Below are 20,967 nucleotides of genomic sequence, written 5' to 3'. Positions count from 1 at the left end.
GAGGAGAGAGAGACCTCCTCTCCCTCACCTCTCGTCGTCGGCCACTTTGGAGGTGGCACTCTCGTTCACCATCCCCACTGAGCCCTCCCCCCCCTCCCGTACCCAGCCATTCCTCCGAGTGACACTGCAGAACGCGGAGGAGAGAGAGACCTCCTCTCCCTCACCTCTCGTCGTCGGCCACTTTGGAGGTGGCACTCTCGTTCACCATCGCCACTGAGCCCTCCCCCCCCTCCCGTACCCAGCCTTTCCTCCGAGTGACACCGCAGAACGCGGAGGAGAGAGAGACCTCCTCTCCCTCACCTCTCGTCGTCGGCCACTTTGGAGGTGGCACTCTCGTTCACCATCGCCACTGAGCCCTCCCCCCCCTCCCGTACCCAGCCTTTCCTCCGAGTGACACCGCAGAACGCGGAGGAGAGAGAGACCTCCTCTCCCTCACCTCTCGTCGTCGGCCACTTTGGAGGTGGCACTCTCGTTCACCATCGCCACTGAGCCCTCCCCCCCCTCCCGTACCCAGCCTTTCCTCCGAGTGACACCGCAGAACGCGGAGGAGAGAGAGACCTCCTCTCCCTCACCTCTCGTCGTCGGCCACTTTGGAGGTGGCACTCTCGTTCACCATCGCCACTGAGCCCTCCCCCCCCTCCCGTACCCAGCCTTTCCTCCGAGTGACACCGCAGAACGCGGAGGAGAGAGAGACCTCCTCTCCCTCACCTCTCGTCGTCGGCCACTTTGGAGGTGGCACTCTCGTTCACCATCGCCACTGAGCCCTCCCCCCCCCCTCCCGTACCCAGCCTTTCCTCCGAGTGACACCGCAGAACGCGGAGGAGAGAGAGACCTCCTCTCCCTCACCTCTCGTCGTCGGCCACTTTGGAGGTGGCACTCTCGTTCACCATCGCCACTGAGCCCTCCCCCCCCTCCCGTACCCAGCCTTTCCTCCGAGTGACACCGCAGAACGCGGAGGAAAGAGAGACCTCCTCTCCCTCACCTCTCGTCGTCGGCCACTTTGGAGGTGGCACTCTCGTTCACCATCGCCACTGAGCCCTCCCCCCCCTCCCGTACCCAGCCTTTCCTCCGAGTGACACCGCAGAACGCGGAGGAGAGAGAGACCTCCTCTCCCTCACCTCTCGTCGTCGGCCGGTTGGGAGGTGGCACTCTCGTTCACCATCGCCACTGACCCCCCCCCCCCCCTCCCGTAACCAGCCTTTCCTCGGAGTGACACCGCAGAACGCGGAGGAGAGAGAGACCTCCTCTCCCTCACCTCTCGTCGTCGGCCGCTTGGGTGGCAGCATGGGAGTTGCAGGCAGAGACGACGGAGCGACGACGATACAGGTGGACGGGCCCGGACCACGCTGGGAGGCGCAGCTGTCGAAGCGACGCCACTCCGTTTGCGTTGCTCGCCCCCTAGTGCTGTACCAAGGAGGCCACCAGTTGGGGAGCTCCCCATTCTTTGCCGGCTGGCTATTCCTCGGTGTGTTGTTCTTCGCAGCCGCAGCTCTGGTCCGAGCGAGTGGAGCGGTCCTCTCTCAGACCGCACTACGGACCCCACAATATACAGGGTGCCCAGGCTAACTTTAGCCAAGGGTTAAAGGATAAAATATTTGAGGTAGGTTAAAGGAACCCACTTAAATACAGCTATCAAGCGGCTTGCGCATCATAGGCAATTTTCTGTTTCGCAGTTAATTAATTAGCAATTAGGGTAATTTTTCTAAACGCATAACTATTGACTTTAGGCAGCAAATGTGAATAGCAAAGTTGGAGAGCACCTTCAGAAACCCCCATTCTATTTATTTGCGGTAAAGAAAGCCTCGCGTGTATCTTTTTTCTGTGCTCCCAAGAAAGTCCGCGAAATACAGAAAAAATCACGTGACTGGCACACTCGCGCGCCACGATTGTGGTGCTCTCAACCGTGGCTTGAGTGAACGAACTGAGCTGCTGGCAACGCGCGACGACCCCATTGCTCCGGCCGCCCGATATGTCGATGGCGGTTGCAGCGCAACTTGCGCTGTCACGCGAACTGCTGCTCCCTTGCTAGACTGCTGAACATTACTTTGGTTTTCTGCATGTTAATTTTTAACCCCACCGTTCTGCTCTGCCTGTCTAACTCATTCATCATGCCTTGAAGTTCATGTCCTGAGTGACTTAGCAAGGCAATGTCGCACATTACTAAGGTACTCTTCATAAACTCATATCCCCAACTGTTCCCAATCGAGGCCTCTGAATACCTCCTGTAAAGAGGCTGTGAACAGCATTGGTGTGATTGGGTCTCCCTGCCTGACACCTTTCCTTATTTATTTTTACATAAATATACTGTCAATCCCCAGAGGGATTGTAACAGGGGTGGGTAGAAGGCAAAAAAAATGTACACTATTGGTAACAAAGAATTATACCAGAGACAGAGAGACACAATCGACTTGTGACATTATTACAGGACGTTGTCTAAGGATATGTACAAGGAACTGAAGAGGCAACAGAGAATACTTACTGTGTTTCAAAATACATATATAACAATGGTAAGTGCACAATTTACAAAATTTGTATCATAAATTACATGCAAGAAATGAAGCACCAAACACTGAAAGCAAAATGATCAATGCAATGACGACACAGATATCACAAAATAGTTTTACTCTGCGTTTGGCCACAATGGCGCTTCTTCTACAAGCTGGGCAAACTTATCAGGCGAGCTCTGTTGTGCAATTACTGGATCAAGTTTGTCTCACTCGTGCACTGCGAGAGGAAAAAAGGAGCAGAGAAAGGGGTTGTTTCTACACGAGAATTCCTGAAACGTGAGAGCGTGTTTGCGGCATGTGTTTCTAGAGCGGTTGATACTAACAAAGGCTAAATGATCAATCTTAAAGGAATTGTTAAGCAGTTGAAATAAGAACTTCAAGCGGTGTATGCTCGGTTCGTCAGCGTCGGAATGCCTTTGCGATGCAGTAGTTCAGTTGGGGAATCGGTGCGGCGGTATCTATTGACTATGAATCGAACAGCCTTGCGCTGCACGCTTTCTAACTGGTACCATCGTTTTTCACGTACGGAAACCATGCTATGTTGGCGTATTCAAAAACTGGACGAATAATTAAGAGTGACATATGCGAGTTGCTAAGTGCAGGGAGCAGAATGACGCAGCATACGTTTGAGAAAAACAGTTTGTTCATAGCTTTTTTGTGACGTTTCGAACGTGCGTTGACCAGCTAAGAGCTGATGTTATCGATAAGCCCAAGTAGGGATACTCCTGCGCTTCACTTAGTGGGACGTTGTTGAGGTGATATTCAAAATTTAACGGTGTCTTTTTCTTGCTAATTGTCATAGAAACGTCTTTGGTCTGGATTCATTATCATCTGCCATTTATTGCGCCATTGCGCGACACGATATACGAAATATGAAACGTGGCTCAGTACATAGCTATTATGTAGCGATTTTTCGAAGGGAATTTTACGAAATAACGAAAAATCTCTGGAATCGTGTGCGAATGATCGGAAGAACAGTGGGAAAGAAAAGTCAATTTTTGAAAAGTTAAAAGTCAATAATGCCCTATACGCTTGTGTTGAGAAAGCCAAGCAATGGTTGAAATTCCGGGATGTTCCTAGCCATGAGTGACTGAACGATCATAACCTGTTTGCTTTAAGATTATAAATGTGGACGCCAGAAGTGTGCTTAACAAGGTAGATGCGACAGCAAGTATATGCCTTTAACATGCACCTGATATTATGATAATCACTGAGACTTGGCTACGGAAATATATCGGAGACTGTGAAGTTCCACCGTGAAAGGAGAGATGGTGGCGTTGCGGTAGTGAAAAAGAGTAACACAGTCTTTTCTGTCATGGCAGGCTTTGGAGATTTAGAAACTGTATTGCTCAAAATCAGGCTGAATTCTTGCAACGTATTTGTGGGTGCATTCTACAGAGCTCCTAACTCAACTATTGATGTGCTTGTTAGCTTGAAAAGATTATTGCATTACAGAATTCACTATGGCGACAATATTTTGTTGCTTAGTGATTTTGATCTGCCAGGAATTGATTGGATGTCTCTTTCTCCTCGCAAAGTAGATGTAGCTACCAGTGAAGAACTCGTTGAACTCGCATATTGCTGTGATTTAACCCAGATTGTAGACCAGAGGATGACAGCATGTCCAACGACATCTTCGATATTAGAACTTATCTCCTTGTCATCCGGTTTACATGAGTTTTTGCACAGTTGTGACGTTGAAGGAGGTTTGTCTGACGATAAAATGATGGCTGTGTCCCTCAATATTATCCTGACATCTGTCACAAAACATTTAGAAGAATTGTTTTGAATTTTGCGGCTGCTGACGATGTGGGAGTATTGAACTACCTTGAAAACTCGTTTGATGAATTAATGTGCTTCTCTCAAGACGAAGCTGCAACCGATCACTTGTGGGACTTCTTTAAAAATATGATAGCGCATAGAATCAAGATGTTTACTTCAAAAACCATGAAAAGAATAAGAAAAAGCTGCCTTGGATTAATATTGATATCATTCACAAAAAGAGACAGCTGAAACGCAGGCGTAAAAGACTCGCAGACTATCCAAGTCCTGTACTGAAAAGCTCCATACATTTTATGAGCCAAGAATTCAAACGTGTCATCAAAGAAAGTAAAAGCAAATTCTATATTCAGACTCTCACGAGATTTCTAACCGAGGCACCTAGCAAGTTTTGGCGATACGTAAATTTCACAGGTAAATTTAAGCCGGGAAATGATGAAAGGAGCGTAGAGATTTAATTAATTTTTTACATCGGTTTTCATACGTGATGATTGGGAATCGCCGTGTTTCCAGCCTCCGGATAGACCTCCTATGTGAGATGTAGAGATCAGTGAAGAAGGGGTCTTGAATTAGGTTTTGAATATAGACACAAAAACGAGTCCAGGCCCAGATGGAATCACGGATGAGTTTTTACATAGCGCATGCAGACTGGCTTTCCAAATTACTATCCAAAATTTTTCAACCGTCTGTCGACAGTGTTTGCATACCCATTGCTGGGAAAAGTGCGAAAGCTGTGCATGTGCATAAAAGCGGTCCTACTTCAAACGTTAAGAATTACGGACCGATTTCGCTCATTAGTACCTCTTCTAAGATATTTGAACATATCATCTACAAACATTTATCAACTTACCTCGACTGTAACAATTTGCTATTTGCCAATGAGCATGGCTTTCGCAAGGGACTTTCCATAAACGCACAACTCACTGAAACTTTACACGGCCTCTGCTTGTCAAGTAATTCGCGCATGCAAACAGACATAGTATTTTTGGATTTTGCAAAAGCGTTCAATAAAGTCTCGTACCTTAAACTGTTACTTAAAATCAGATGTGTATTTAAAACCGAAACGATAAATAAGTGGTATAAGTCCTATCTTTCCTGCCGAGCACAGTATGTTCAAGTTCATGCTCATAAATCCAGCATTAATTCAGAAGACTCCGGTGTTCCGCAGGGCAGCGTCCTGGGCCCTCTCCTGTTTTTGATTTTAATCAATGGTTTGCCTAACGATCTCAGCGTACCGGTCAGATTGTATGCAGATGACATCATTTATAAACAAATTGCGACTCTGGAAGATCACGTTGAACTAAATCTAAACTTGCAAAATGTCAAGGAATAGTGTAAAAAGTCTCAGATGGTATTAAATGCAAATAAGACAGTTTCTTTACAATTATAAAAAGCAAACTATCTTAGATTACAATGATAGAATAGACGATAGAATAATAGCCACTGTGAGTAAATATAAGTGCGTTGGATTCCCCTGCCGTGGTGGCTCAGTGGATACGGCACTCGGCTACTGACCCGAAAGACGCGGGTTCGATCCCGGCTGCGGTGCCGAATTTTGGTGAAGGCGAAATTCTAGAGGCCCGTGTACTGCGCGATGTCAGGGCACGTTAAAGGACCCCAGGTGGTCGAAATTTCCGGAGCCCTTCACTACGGCGTCCCTCATAGCCTGAGATGCTTTGGGATCTTAAACTCCAATAAACGAAACTTGTATTAGCACTTTTTTCTCACTTACGTTGGAATTCACACATAGCTAATACATGTTCTAAGGCCTCAAAAGCACTGTGGAGCCTCAGATGAAATATGCGTGTGGAACCCCTGAAATAAGATGCCTGGTTTTTAAGAGCTTGATAAGCCCCATCCGCGAATATGGAAAAATTGTCAGGGAACCACACACTGCATTCCATTGCTCTAAACTGGAACGAATTCAGCGTCTCGGTACAACGTTTATATTTAATAGGTACCGACATTCTGATTCCCCAATGTCGTTGTGTAAACGTGCTGATTTGGAAGCGCTCGATTTTAGAACGAAATGTGACAGGCTCAAAATTCTTTTCCAAATTATTAGTCACAGCTTGAAAATAAACTAATTAAAGTACTTTGAAATTAAAACTCGAGAAATATCACGCCATCGTCACAGGTTTTAAATACCAATGCCCACTGTCCGAAATAACTGCTTTAAAATTAAGTTTTTTTTTTCCAAAGAACCATTACGAAATAGAATATGCGACCAAACTCTGTTGTCGCTTCAGAATTTTTTAGGAAATTCTTAGACAAGCTGCACAATGTTTTATCGTCTACATGGATTATATGCGAGAGCTTTATTTTGTATGAGTGGCGAGCGCTTTATGTGCCGCATTTTGTGCCCGTTTCAAACTTTCTGTCATTGTTTTTTTGTACACATTACCCACTCCTGTTATAGCCTGGGATCAGGACTCACAGTATAAATAAATGAATGAAGTAAAGTTATGATTGAAACTACGCTGAGCGATTTTCATTGCCACATTTTTGGGTTCAACCAAGAATATTTTTTTCAAGTTCAACACCATCTCAGCCAGTGATTTTCCTGTAATGTCACTGCACTGCGAAAGATGGCAGTCGTGTTGCTCAAAATAGTAATCTGCCTTGTACTCATATGTTTAGGCAGTCATGCTATGACGCCCTGGCTACAGCCAGCGCCAGCGCCTCCCAGTTGCTGTGGTTACATGAGCAGTGGTGCGAGCGTTATCGACTCGGGCATACCGCACATTGCTTTAGGAGCGCGTCTCGCGACCACTACTCTCTACAGTCTCTTGTTCCCTCCCACCTCTTTTTTGTCCCGAATAAAACACAAAATCCACTACAAAATCGCTGAGGGTGATATGAGCCTGATTATCTATGTTGTTAGCCGCTTTTTTTAATCCTACTTTTACGTAACTTCAGTTTATAATTTAGGCTAAGTGAGGGGCAAATCACCCTATCTTGCCAATTCACAATTTTTTCATTCACTCTTTCCCTTCGGAGTTCAAACATTTATGCCAAGTTGCCAGCCCGACTGTTGGTCGCCCATAGTCTGCGACTGCACATTTACATAGAGACTGTACCAGCGAGTCAGTATGACCGCGGCGCGCACTCAGAGGCGCGACAGCCCGCATAGCAGAACGGTTCATGCATTGCAGAAATAGAAGACATACAGTCGTCGACATTTCCAGACTAAAAAACCGGTTCCTGCTCTCTCCTGCACATAATCATATTCTCAGGCATGAAGGCGATTAAATTGAGTTTGCGAGGCGGCCTGGGAAGTCAAATCACCTCCTGTTGTCGGGCTGACTTATCCCGACCGCTAAAATCTGCGTAAGCCCAACTGGCATATTTTTTCACGATCGGCTTACTGGACTCGATGTCGTCGTGTTTTATCACGAGACCAGATATAACTGAAGCTACATACCACAACGATACATGCGCCATTCTTTCTTGCACACCAGGTCAAAAAGTGAGAGTGACAGTATTAATGGCTATCGTTTTAGGACAACGCTGACAAGGAAGACAAACTGTACTCTGCTGTCTTGCATTGTCTTTGTTTCTGTGTGCGTTTTACATATGTCACGAGTTACCCATTAGCCCCAGCCTGTACTGCAATTTTTGAGTCAACGCATACCAAGAGAGAGACAAACCACGCCTTATATAGTTTCTAGGTCTGAAAGATTTCTGACCTAGCAACGCAGAGCGTAATGCTTCTTTTCTAACAGAGCAACTTACTTGAATATGCCGTGAACGCTTCCCTATTATCCTGCTGCAGCTCACAAATATCTCTAGATCGGAAATGGCGTCTTCGGCTTGAGCGAAAAATTCGGCAGAGACACTTAGGACCGATTGCGTGTGGGGATGCAAAAGCGTTTCATGGTTCACTGTTCATTGCACAAACAACCGGTCATAATGAAATCCAGGGACAAAATGGCGCGCCGCAAGCTTTGTCTACGCGCAATCCCGAAAATGTCGTCTAAGCACACTCACGGATTTCTTGTCACTTGTCGACAGCGTGGCCTGTGCCAGTTTTTTCTATTCATTAATGCTGGGGGGATAGAAAGACGACGGCAATACTTTTGTTCCGCAGAAAATTTCGCGTATTTTTCAGCTATGGTCATGTCATTGTGATAGGAAGGTAGGTGTTTTGAGAAAAACGTAGCGGTTGGTGGCGACATGATAGTGATCAATCTGATTTAACAGCGAATACTTAGCTACCGTACCGCTGGTATCAAGAGTGTCCCAACAGAGCGTGTTCGTCAGGGTGGTGACTGAAGTAATAATCTGGTACGATTTTCCTGCAAATCGTGCTGCATGTTTGTACCTTCCAACTTATTAGCGTGAACTACAGATTCGTTGTCCCAGACCTCAGCTGGATATTTCAAGACAGATTGTTCTGATTAAGAAATGAAATATCTTCTACTGTCAGTCAATCTGTCAGATTTTTCTCAAGTAACCGTGACTGTTTCGTACAATTCAGTGCTTCTGTTAATTGAACCAACACCTACAAGAACTTGAAAAACATTTCAGTCCTCTTTGTCGAAAAAACTTAAATTTGTTTGCGTAGTTTATTATAAACAACGTCTACTCCCTCAAAGTAAACCAGCGTGCAAATATATGTACTTGCCTGCTTGGAGTCGAGCGACTCTGCAGTATGAAATAAATAAATAAATATGTACTTAACACAGAATTATAATGGGTTCTTAATTTGCGTTAATTAAGGCTAATTGAATTTAATGGTCGCTCGTCGGGCTGAGCAAGGGACCACCACTTCCATGTGCCAGTTCTGGATTTTCACGCCTGGTCCGAACTAGCGCCCATCCCCGAATATTTTGGGATCTTCAAATTTTAGGTGGGCGCTTGTTTTGTATTTTATGTGTAATGTAAAACAGGTCACTAGGGAAATATGGCAGCAAGTGTATTCCAAACTACTGCACTTAATCACTAAAGAAGTTTTAAATTTTAATTCATTTCGCCACAAATGTAAGTCAAACTTCCAAGTTATGCAAGTCCCAAAAGGTTGGAGATGATTTCCAAAGAATAAAATCTCCTTCGGGAAGAGGCATCTGTTTTCTGGTATGTGGTTTTGCATCATCTTTGTGAGCGAGAGAGTCCATCACACCTGCATCTCCTGGCACTGCGACATTTACAGATCGATTCCTTTGCAGGAAGAGCAATATGGAGCTTGAAAGCGCACATTCCTCTGTGCCCGAACTTCACAGGTTTGTAGAAATGAATACTGAAACCTGCTGTGACCCATCACCACTGTCCAGTCTCATACGGCCTTGCGCACAGATGAGCTTAGGTCAAAGGGATAACTACCAGGAGGCAATGAAGAACTTTGATAACCACCACTCATCAGCAATACCGAATATTTCACTAAAAGTTGTGACCTCGATGTGGCAAGGAATCAATTCGAAATTGCCATTCATTTGTCCGTACTGATTTCTGAAAAGAGCAGGACAACAGAATAATAAAATCAATCGTTACCAAAGGCCGTAAGGCAAGACGGCAGAGGGCACAACTGGAAACATTCTACCATACCCTCTCAGGAGGGATGAAGGTGGAAGCCTGGAGAGGGACGGACCCAGTATTAAGTGTTCGCAAAGATGATGAAGAGGGAGACAACTTGAAGTGGAGGAAGATTACACTAGTTTGTTGCTTCGGGATAAAAGATTCAAAGCAAGATAGCTCCCTGGATCTTCACAAGGGCGACGAACAACGTTAGCTGCTGAATAATTACCATGAAGAACTCTAGTTTGGGCTAGTTGGTTCATGATTCAACAGGAAAATGGCGCAAAAGACGTGGACAAAAGAGACAAACACGACTGGAGACAAACACGACTGGCGCTGGTCCTGTCGTGTTTGTCTCTTTTGTCCACGTCTTTTGCGCCATTTTCCTGTTGAATTACCATGAAAGTCGACTCAGAATCCGTGGTAGCTCAGCGGCATTGAACATGTGCGTGCCCGTGAGCACGAGTTGCAGCCATTGTCACATGAGCTCAAGTATTGCAGGCAGCAGATGTTTAACTTCATGGTAAAGGTAATCATCACGGTGGTGTTCACGGAAAAACTATCTACTGCTAGTCGCCAATAGATGGTAGAATTCTTCCGTTTAAAAACTCCTTTAACGCCCTGAGAATGTGGCCAGACAGACTGCACCATGTCTGGGCAACTCTTTGCAAGCCAGCAGTTCTCAACCAGCATGATAGTAACTGGAGTTCCTCAGCTATCTCATGAGGGTCTGTGTAGAAGCCATGGTCCACCATTGCGCACTTGCATAGACCAGACTGCTTGCCAGCAATATTTCAAAATCCATGGCAGGAGTCACTACTGGCCTACATATGAACATACTTTTACTTTTACTCTCTACCACTTCGAGTCAAGGTAAATACTGAAACTGATGTTCTGGGTAACGAAACATATTTGAACTCATCCAATGTTCTCAGGGAGCTGCACCAGTCGGGCTGTTAGGCAAGAATCGAGGCATTTGGGACAAAAACTTTGCACGTTAAAAAGGCATCATTTTGGAGTCTTCTGCGCCCGCTTAATTACAGAGCTACAAGGAACTTCTGGCACTCCAGAGACGCATGTGTACGTGGACTGCATCGTAACGGGAGGTTTAGACAGAGAAGAACATCGCAAAATCCTAGGACGCGACATGGTTTTCAACTTAACATAGTGAAGTGTGTCTTGAGCGCTTGGAGTCCAGCATTCCAAATATCTAGATGAGAGCTTTTGAAAAGGCGACATTTGGTGAGCAGGAATAGACAGGCACCCTGACCAGTAGGTTAACACTATTGCACATGTCTAGAACCATGCAGAGTACCACACGTATCGAAAAACACGAGAGAATGTCTCGTTGTGACAACACATTTTTCTGTAGCTTTTTCGTACCTGAGAAGAGAAATTCTTGTTGTAACAACAAGATTTTCTGCAGTATTATGCAGTCTTCTGTCGGAAAAAGAGGGTCGGTTCTGCTGCGACATCCGGCAGTTTCAAAATACAGTGAGGGATATGTCGTGAGGGCGGGATGACAAAATGTTTTGTTGTATTTTGGGATCGGCTGTGTCGTACTTTTTGACTCGATTACCTCAACCTTACCTCACGTAGTCTTCACATTGAGTCACGGAGGGCACGACGGACGCGGATTGGCAATGACACTAACCAGGACCCTGTTCTGCGTTCTGCACGGCATTTTCCAGATCGGTGCATCTACGGTAACGAGCGGCTACACGTGCTGGTATAGAAGCGATATCGTTGGCGTCTATCAACTTCATCCGGATTACAATGTCGGACAGATGACAGCAGGGTCATTTCCTGGCGACCTGGCTCTGCTAGCGACACCGCCTGGTAGCCGCAGTGTGACGTCACCTGAGAAAACCGCTATAAAAGCAGCACTCCACCGGTTCGTCTTCTGTGGGCACGGCGGACGAGGATTGGCAATGACGCTAACCAGGACCCTGTTCTGCGTTCTGCATGTTAGTCCCCACAGTAGTTCTTTAAGGACTGATTGTCGTGGCATTATTGTCCTGCCGTGCCCACAGAACTCTCTTCACCTTGCCTATGAATGTCTTCTTGTGTGCAAGTTGCTTCTCTGCGGGGACATTGAAACAAACCCAGGTCGCACGCAGAAGGAAATGTTTGAAGAGTTGCTTGAGGGTCAAGCTGTTATCCGTAACGATATTTCAGAAATAAAAGTCCAAATATCTACCATCGAAACATTGATAAATAGCCTTCAACAGACGTACACACAACTTCACCAAAGGTTACCTGAATCTTCTCCCACGGAAGGGGATCAGGTGCGAACTACTCTAAAGTGTATAGAAAACGTTATTAGCTTCCAGTCGAAGAAACTAACTGATCTTGAAGACAGAAATAGGCGGTCAGACGTAATTATTCATTGCGTTTCTGAATGCGACAATTAAACGGAAGCGGCCCTCAAGGAAAAAGTTCTCACCGAGGTAATGAGGGATCAGCTGCAAGTACAGTGCAAATCAATCGGCCGCATTCATAGGCTCGGCTGACAAGGAAGCAAACGACCGGTCATCATCGATCTGCAAGATATTCACGAAAAGAAACTGATATTTGAAAACTACAGCAAGCTTAAACATTCAGGCATGTGTGTTCAACACGATTACTCGCAAGCAACGCTAAAGAAACTGAAGTTCCTGTGGGAAAGTGCGAAAGATGAGGAACTTCAGGGTATAAACGTACACCTGCTTTATGGTAAACTTAAGGTCGATGTTCTTTTGGGATGAGACAAAAAACATGCGCGTCAAGATAAACAATCAATGCTCTCAGCAGCCCGAGCCTGGACGCCTTTCCAAAGAATATAAAATACTCGCAGTGTAGTAAACAAAACGGAGCCCCTTGAGGTTTCTTTGCTAGAACAATACCCACACATTGCCGTCATAACCGAGACGTGGCTGCGTACTGAACCATAACTACATGCAAACGACAGGACAGAAATGAAGAAGGGACACCACACAGCGCTGTGTGGTGTCCCTTCTTCATCTCTGTCCTGTCGTTTGCGCTGTAGTTATGGATCATCAAAAACACCAACTCCCCAACAAATGCTTTTGTCGAACTGCGGACTGAAATAGCAGACGACGATGTCTTCCCTAATTGTTACCAAGTTTTTCGTAGGGATCGGCCTTTCAGGGGAGGTGGCGGTGTAGTCCTAATTAAAAGCCACATACAGGCTCTTCTCTTGGAAGAAATTCCTGGCCTTCAATGTTTGTGCCCAAAAATCTCATGCTGGGGCCATAGCTTCACTCTGTCATTTACAGACCTCCTGATGCCTTAGCTGATTATCGGTTCAAACTGAAAGAGCACATGTCTCGGTTCCGAAGAAACAAATTGCTATTTATTGGTGACCTAAACCTGGCAGGCGTTAATTGGGAGCGTTTTAAATTCCTTCCTCAAAACAGTAATAATTTAAACAGGGTACTTAACATGCTGTTAACACATGAACAAATTCAAATAAACCAGGAACCGACACGTGTGCAAGGAACTAGCAAATATGTACTGGATTTGCTATTTTTTCCAATAGGGTTACTTGAATAGACTGTTGAAGTTTTCGAAGGCATCTCTGACCACCTGCAAGTCAGTGTTCGGTTGTTCGCTTACTCATTATCTAATAACCCTGTGAAACCTTGTTCTTTCAAAGACTACTCACGTGCAGATGACGCATCCATTATAGAACATTTGGAAACATGCGTTATCGATTTTAATAATACTGATTTGAACGCACTTTGGCGCCGTTTTACAGATATGTGTTACTTCTGTATAGATAAGTTTGTACCGACCAAACGTAAACTTGTTCGTAGAAAAACCCCGTGGATGATGCGTGAAATAATCTACTTAAAGCGAAAGATAAAAAGGTCAAAGAAACGGCGCTTGCATTTAGGTCATTTAAAGGATTTAAAAGAAGGCCTCGCACGCGCAGTACGCTCTACGAAAGAACACTATTTTAATACAGTGCTTCCAAATTTCATTGTAGAGGAACCAAAAGAGATTTTGAATTATATAAGCGAAAAAAAGAAACCCGTGTCGCAAATTTTGGTTGATGGTTGTGTAGTTATCGATCACGGGGATATTGCGCCCCACTTTAATGACTACTTTCGCAGTGTATTTTCAAATTCCGGTGCTTGTCCATCCAGTGACGCACTGTTTCTCCTCTATGGTGTCAATTTTATTTCATACTCTTGCGTAGCTTCAATGCTACTGAATTTAAAAACTAAATCATGATGTGGTCCCGGCGACCTTCCTAACGTGTTCCTCAAACGATATGCTGAATCTGAGGCAAAGTTTTTAGTTATTATATTTCGTATTTCATTACTTCATGCACGCCTACCGAGCGACTGGAAGATAGCCAGGGTTGTGCCAATACATAAGAAAGGTGACCGCGCATTATTACAAAATTACCGTCCAATATCGCTTACGTCCTCATGTTGCAAACTAATCCAACATACTATTGCCAACCAGATTAATGAATTTTTACATGCGCACGCAGTCCTTTCTAATTTCCACGACGGGTTTAGAAAACAATACTTAACAGTTACACAACTAGTGACAGTAATACACTCACTCGCTTCATGTATTGAAAAGAACGGCCAGATTGATGCAATATTTCTTGACTTCAGCAAAGCTTTCGATAGAGTTCCCCATGAAAAACTGATAATAAAACTCAGACACATTGGCCTCCCGGAAATTTTAATCATATGGATATCAAACTATTTAACCAATCGCTACCAATTTGTCGCAGTTAATTAGCAACAATCAGCTTGCTTTCCAGGCGGCTGTGGCATGCCCCAAGGAAGTGTGCTGGGGCCATTATTATTTTTATTATATACTGATTATCTTACTACTGAACTTGATCCGAATGTGCAAATCAGGTTGTTTGCGGGTGATTGTGTGCTTTTCAAGAAATAACTTGATGGTTGGTTGGTTTATGGGGTTTAACGTCCGAAAGCGACTAAGGCTATGAGAGACGCCGTAGTGGAGGGCTCCGGAAATTTCGACCACCTGGGGTTCTTTAACGTGCACTGACATCGCACAGTACACGGGCCTCGAATTTCTCCTCCAAAGAAATTCAGCCGCCGCGGCCGGGATCGAACCCGCGTCTTTAGGGACAGCAGCCGAGCACCATAGCCACTGAGCCACCGCGGCGGCATGAAAGAAATAACTTGAATTGGCGACCAAATCCATCTTAACTCCTCTCTTGCTAAGATTTTTGAATGATGTGAAACGCGGGACATGCAACTTAACACTGATAAGACCGTCTTTCTTCGCTTCTCTCGCAAAAAAGCTCCGCTTTCTTTTAACTACAGGCTAGGTTCGTCACCTTTGCTGGAAGAGACTAAATGTAAGTATTTGGGTGTCACACTTACTAACGCTTTCTCATGAAATTTGCATAAGAAAACATCTGCTCTTCCACACCCCGTAAACTATACTCCTTAAGACATAAGCTTCAAAATTCTCCCCCTAGCGTAAAATTACTTGCTTACAATTCACTAATTAGACCGAAACTCGAATACGCTTGCGTTGCCTGGGACCCGTTTACTAAATATAATATCACACGCCTAGAAAAGGTGCAGATAAAAGCTGTTAGGTTTATTTACTCTAAATTTTCTCCATGTGAGTCACGCTCTGAAATAATGCAGGTTAATCGTATTCAATGTCTTGCACAACGAAGAAAAAATTTCCGTTTGGAACTTCTTTACTTCCTTTGGAAACAAGAATTAGCTATTAACCCTGCCCCATATCTGTCGCTTTCAACGTCGAGGTATACACACCACCATCATCCTAATTCTCTGACGCCGTATTTTGCAAAAACAGATTTATTGAAGTTTGCATTTTTTCCTCGCACTGTAACCAACTGTAATGATTCTTTATTGCCTTTCGCCACACTTTGATGTTTTTTAACTTTGTTATTATTCTTTTATTTGCCATTTCTCCCACCCTGCTTGGACCTGTACAAGGTTTGCAGTATTGAATAAAGAAAGAAAGAAGAGTCCGCAGTCTTCATATAAACTCAAGAGACATTCCTTCTCGTAATCAATAGCTGCTTGGAATGGCTTCAAGTCCAAATCCTCTTACTTGCCTTGGCTGCTGTTGTAAAGAATGTGAGAAGTCTACAAATCACTGAATGCCAGATGTCGCCTTGTACAACAGAGTGGTCCCGGGTTCGAACCCCGGACCAGGAAGAATTTTTTTTAACCGCGAAGTTTCTGAGAAAGCTGCATAGCTTTCCTTTGTAGCCGTATGACTGTACTCGGGCAGATGTTAAAGAGTAATTACTCCCTTTTACGGACTGGCCCTTGTGGCCTAGGAATTCAAGCCCTTTCTGAATTACAAGAGCATTCTGCACTCTCGAGTTGCACCCCATCATCATCATCAGCCTGACTACACCCACTGCAAGACGAAGGCCTCTCCCATAGCCCTCCAATTAACCCTGTCCTGTGCCAGCTGCGGCCTCCCTATCCCAGCAAACTTGCTAACTAATCCGCCCACCTAACTTTTCGCCGCCCCCCGCTACACTTCCGTTTCCTTGGAATTCACTATAGTACCCTTAAAGAGGTTGATACACCAAGTTTTGGGACTATAAAAAGGTTCGTATGGGCTTCCTTTGAATGTAAGGTCACCTACGGCCATGTATTGGATCTCACTAACGCTTAAAATATATTTCAGTTTAGCTCCAAAGAATCCTTAAAATAGCTAAGAAGGGTTGTTTTGTAGGCCAGTTGGTCATACATATTTCACTGCGCACTGCAAAGAATGTGGCTGTTTCCCGCTCTTCAGCGGTACAGTTATTTTAGGCCGCAGAAAAGACAAGCTTCAAAGAGAAATTTTTGAAGCAGCAGTCATCCTTCGTTCGGGGACAAACACATGCGTGAGCAATCCATCTGTGACGCTTCTCAAGAGAGAATTAGAATTCCTATCAGAATGATTAGATTTGGGCATGACGACGTGCGCGTGTGCCACACGTGCCATGGGTGCGGATCATTTTTTGCCTAATGCTGTCTTCACTGCATGTTATCTTTTTTCTGTTGTCATTGATGAGCGCAAAGCATATATTCGTTGACGCGGGTTCCAATAAAATCAGTTGTTAGTTGGCGCTCTGTGGTGTTATTCTACGTTTTGTCCTTGTCTGCCGCGCCGAAGCATTTCTTGAAAAATCCTTAAAATGCTCTTTCTTACGAACGAGACCCATCGTTAGCCTGGTAGTTGGTGACGTATAGCCGTGGGAAAGACATCAGTGAATATTAGCGTCACCACAGCACAGTACCATGACCGGCTATGAACGGCAACGCACGACATCGGCCAGGCACTGCGTCGGCGACTGAGCTATATAACTCAGAGGTCGGTGTGCTGATCAGCAAATATTCCTTTTCTGACGCGCCAGCCGGTAGCATAATCGGCGGCCGAGTGAAACCTTTACGTCTGTGAGACGATGACTAGATGCTCTCGTTTGCAGTTTCTTCGTTGCAAAGATATCTCCTCTCAAAACATATCTACACTACAAGAAACGCCATTGGAGAAGAGCATATTGGCTTAGTTAGTTAGTTAGTTAGTTAGTTAGTTAGTTATATTGATTTTAATGGCGCAAAAGCAACTGAGGCTATGATGCGCCAAACACAAGGTTGGAGCTTTTGTTAAAAGTGAAGCTTTTTATGCTTAGAGTTTGTTTAAAACGCCGGCTTCCTTGAGAAACCTAAAAATACAAGAGATGTCAACCAGTTCTCGATCACCTAAAAGTAACATGGGGTGTAATGGGATGCTTTCCCTGTAAAATGTTGTAACATATTTCTTTCTAAGTTCTTCTAGTTTGATACATGAAATTAAAATGTGGTTCGCCGTGAGTTCAGCACCACACATGTCACAGAGAGGTTTGTTCTGTTTGGTTAGTAGAAAGCTGTGCGTGAAATGAGTGTGTCCAATGCGGAGCCGACATAAAATAACTTCGGTAAAACGTTCTTGATGCCTACATGATTGCCATTCCCCTAAAATGGGCTTCACAGAATGTAATTTGTTGTTTACGTGCTCTTGCCATGCAGCCTGCCACTTATTTCAGAGTTTACGGTAGATAAACTTTTAACAATCCCTGTACGGTATGTTCACTTGCTTTATTTGGCCATTCCGGGATTGTGCAGCGCATACATCTGCTTTCTCATACCCACAATTCCAACATGGCTAGGAACCCAGCAGAATTTAATGTTATGCTTTTGTTTTGTGATTTTAACTATGTTATGTATGATGTTTCCTATTATGGGTTCAGCAGCATTTCTGGAGTGCAGTGCTTTAAGCATACTCAGGGAGTCTGTGTAAATGATGCTATTTTTGATGTTCTCTCTTACTATTTTTTCTACAGCTACAAAGATGGCATAACACTCAGCAATTAAAACTGATGCGCATTCTGGTAGTCGCATTATCTGTTTTTTTCTTGGATTACAGCACTTCCAACGTGACTTTCTGTTTTTGAGCCATCGGTATAAAATTCAATGTAGGTGTCATACTTTTCTTGTAGTGCAAATAATTCCTGTAATATGTACTCATTTGGCGTTTACTTTTTATCTAAATGCGTCATTGTGAGGTCACATACTGAAGGCAGGCTGTACCATGGTGGTAAATATTCATTCCTTTGTGCAATATTTGGTAGGGCATCTAGTACTGTTAGCTCTTCGCATTTATCTTCAAAGCGCAGTAGTAATGGCCTGATAGAATGTGGTTTGTTGATGAATAATCTTTTAGATGGGCACTTGGTGACAATTGGATGGCAGAGATGTTTCGGAAGAGAACGGATTTTTAAGACATATGAGCATGTAAGGGCGATTCTTCGAGCCTCAAGAGCGGCTTCATTAGTTTCAACGTAAAGGCTAACTACTGGTGATGCTCCAGATGATAGGCGCAGACCAAGATTATGAATGGGGTCTAATCTTTTTAAGTAGGATGCTCTTGCCGAACCATATACTATGCACCCGTAGTCCAGCTTGGAGCGCACCAGAGAGCGATATATTTGTAAAAGGCTTGCTCTATCGGACCCCCACCGCTTCCGTGAGAGAACTTTTAAGACATTGAGGGCTTGAGAAGCTTTCTTTTTAAGGTTGTTAATGTGTGGAAGAAATGTGAGTTTCTTGTCGAAAGTTAGGCTTAAAAATTTGTGTTCTTGTTTAATTGGTAGTGCAGTGTGATTCAGGTATAGATTGGGATCGACCTGTAGGCCTTGTTGCAATGAAAAAAGAACAGCTACTGTTTTTTGACGAGAAAATTTGAATCCATTTCTGTCTGCCTAAGCACCTAGTTTATTTAGTGTGATTTGTATTTGTCTCTCACAGGTTGATACGCTGGAGGACGTGCATGCTATCTGTAGGTCATCTACATAAACTGAATACATTGTGGACTTGGGTATTGCTTTAGCTAAGGAATTCATTTTTATTATGAAGAGTGTCGTGCTTAGAATACACCCCTGGGGTACGCCGTTCTCTTGGGTGAAAGTCATGGAGAGAGTTGCTCCTAGGCGGACTCGGAATTTGCGGTTAGCCAGAAAGTCGTGCAAGCAGTTCAACATCCTGCCGCGGATACCTAGCTCTGCTAGGTCACGGAGGATGCCGAACTTCCACGTGGTATCGTAGGCCTTCTCCAAGTCGAAGAAGACCCCAATACAGTGCTGCTTGTGGATGAACGCCTCCCGGATGGTGTTTTCTAGGCGGACAAGGTGATCTGTGGTCGAGCATGCTTTTTTAAACCCACATTGGTGTGTATCTAATAGTTGCCGAAATTCGAGTACGAAGGTCAGTCTAATGTTTATTACACTTTCGAAAGATTTCGCAATGCAGCTGGTGAGGGCTATTGGTCTGTAACTGCTAGGACTTGTTGGTGGTTTTCCGGGTTTGAGAAAAGGTATTATGACTGCTTTTTTCCACTCGTCAGGTATATTTCCAGTTATCCAGATTTTATTAAAGAATTTTAACAGTGCCTCTACAGCAGCCTCGAAGAGATGGGCAAGCATAGCATAGTGCACGTTGTCTGGTCTTGGTGCTGTCTTTTTTTCAGAAGATAATACCTTATTTAATTCTTGCAGTGTGAGAGGCTGGTTGTAATCTTCATGTATACCTGCTCCGGATGGGAATTTTTGTTTTTCAGCTATTGCTTTGTGTTTCTGAAATGTGTTTGTGTAGTTGGATGAGCTTGAGATCTCAGCTAAATGGTCGCCCAGTATGTTGGCCTGTTCTTCTAACGATGTTTGTGTCCCGGATGCTGTCAAGAGCGGAAGTGTGAAAGGGGTATGGTCACCAGTAAATTTACGAAGTTTTTCCCACATTTTCTTTGATGTTGTTGAGCAGTTTATTGAGGAGACATATTTCTGTCAAGAGGTTTTCTCTGCATTTCTTCGCACATACCGCGCTCTGGCTTTTGCCTTCTTAAAAGTAAGTTCTCTGCAGTGGGATATCGATGCAGAGCGCTCCAGGCTTTGTTTTGTTGTTTTTTTTTTGTTAATGTGCATTCTTGTGTCCACCACACTTTATGTTTCTTTTGTGCAAGTCCTGTTGTTTGTGGTATAGCGAGTGTTTATTTATTTATTTATTTAGTAAGGAACCCACAGCGCCGTGGCATTACAGTGGGGGGGGGGGGGTTGGGCAATGTACAACAAAGAAGCACACATGACACCTCCGCTCGAAGGCAGAGTTACAAGCATAAAACTTTCACCATGTACATCTCACTTCAAAAGAACACATCACAATCACATCACATCATTAAAGAACAAAAGAACGCATCATTTGATGTCACACTCACAACATCGCTCGGTAGTCTGTTCCATTCTCTAATGGTTTTCGGAAAGAAAGACATTTTAAACAATTCAGTTTTTGCCGCGAATTCGCGGACTTTAAAAACATGGTCAACACGGTTGGATCTATAAAAAGGCTCCTGCACATACCTTCCGCGTTCAACCCGAACAGTTGAATAATAAACAGCATGAAACAGCTTCAGACGCAACTTCTTTCGGCGCGTGTCAAGCAATTCCCAGTTGAGTGCATCCTTCGTACGCGATGCACTGTAACGAGCCCCACGTGTGCCAGACACGAAACGAGAGGCAATGTTCTGCACCCTCTCCAACTTATCTTTATCTCTAGCAGTAGGCGGGTCCCAGACAGTGCACGCGTAGTCCAGAACCGAC

This window comes from Amblyomma mixtum, chromosome 10, assembly GCF_055824585.1.
Source record: "Amblyomma mixtum isolate Tamu chromosome 10, ASM5582458v1, whole genome shotgun sequence".
In the NCBI taxonomy this organism is placed as follows: domain Eukaryota; kingdom Metazoa; phylum Arthropoda; class Arachnida; order Ixodida; family Ixodidae; genus Amblyomma; species Amblyomma mixtum.
The sequence above is the reverse complement of the archived record's forward strand: the minus strand, read 5'-3'. Positions refer to the sequence as shown.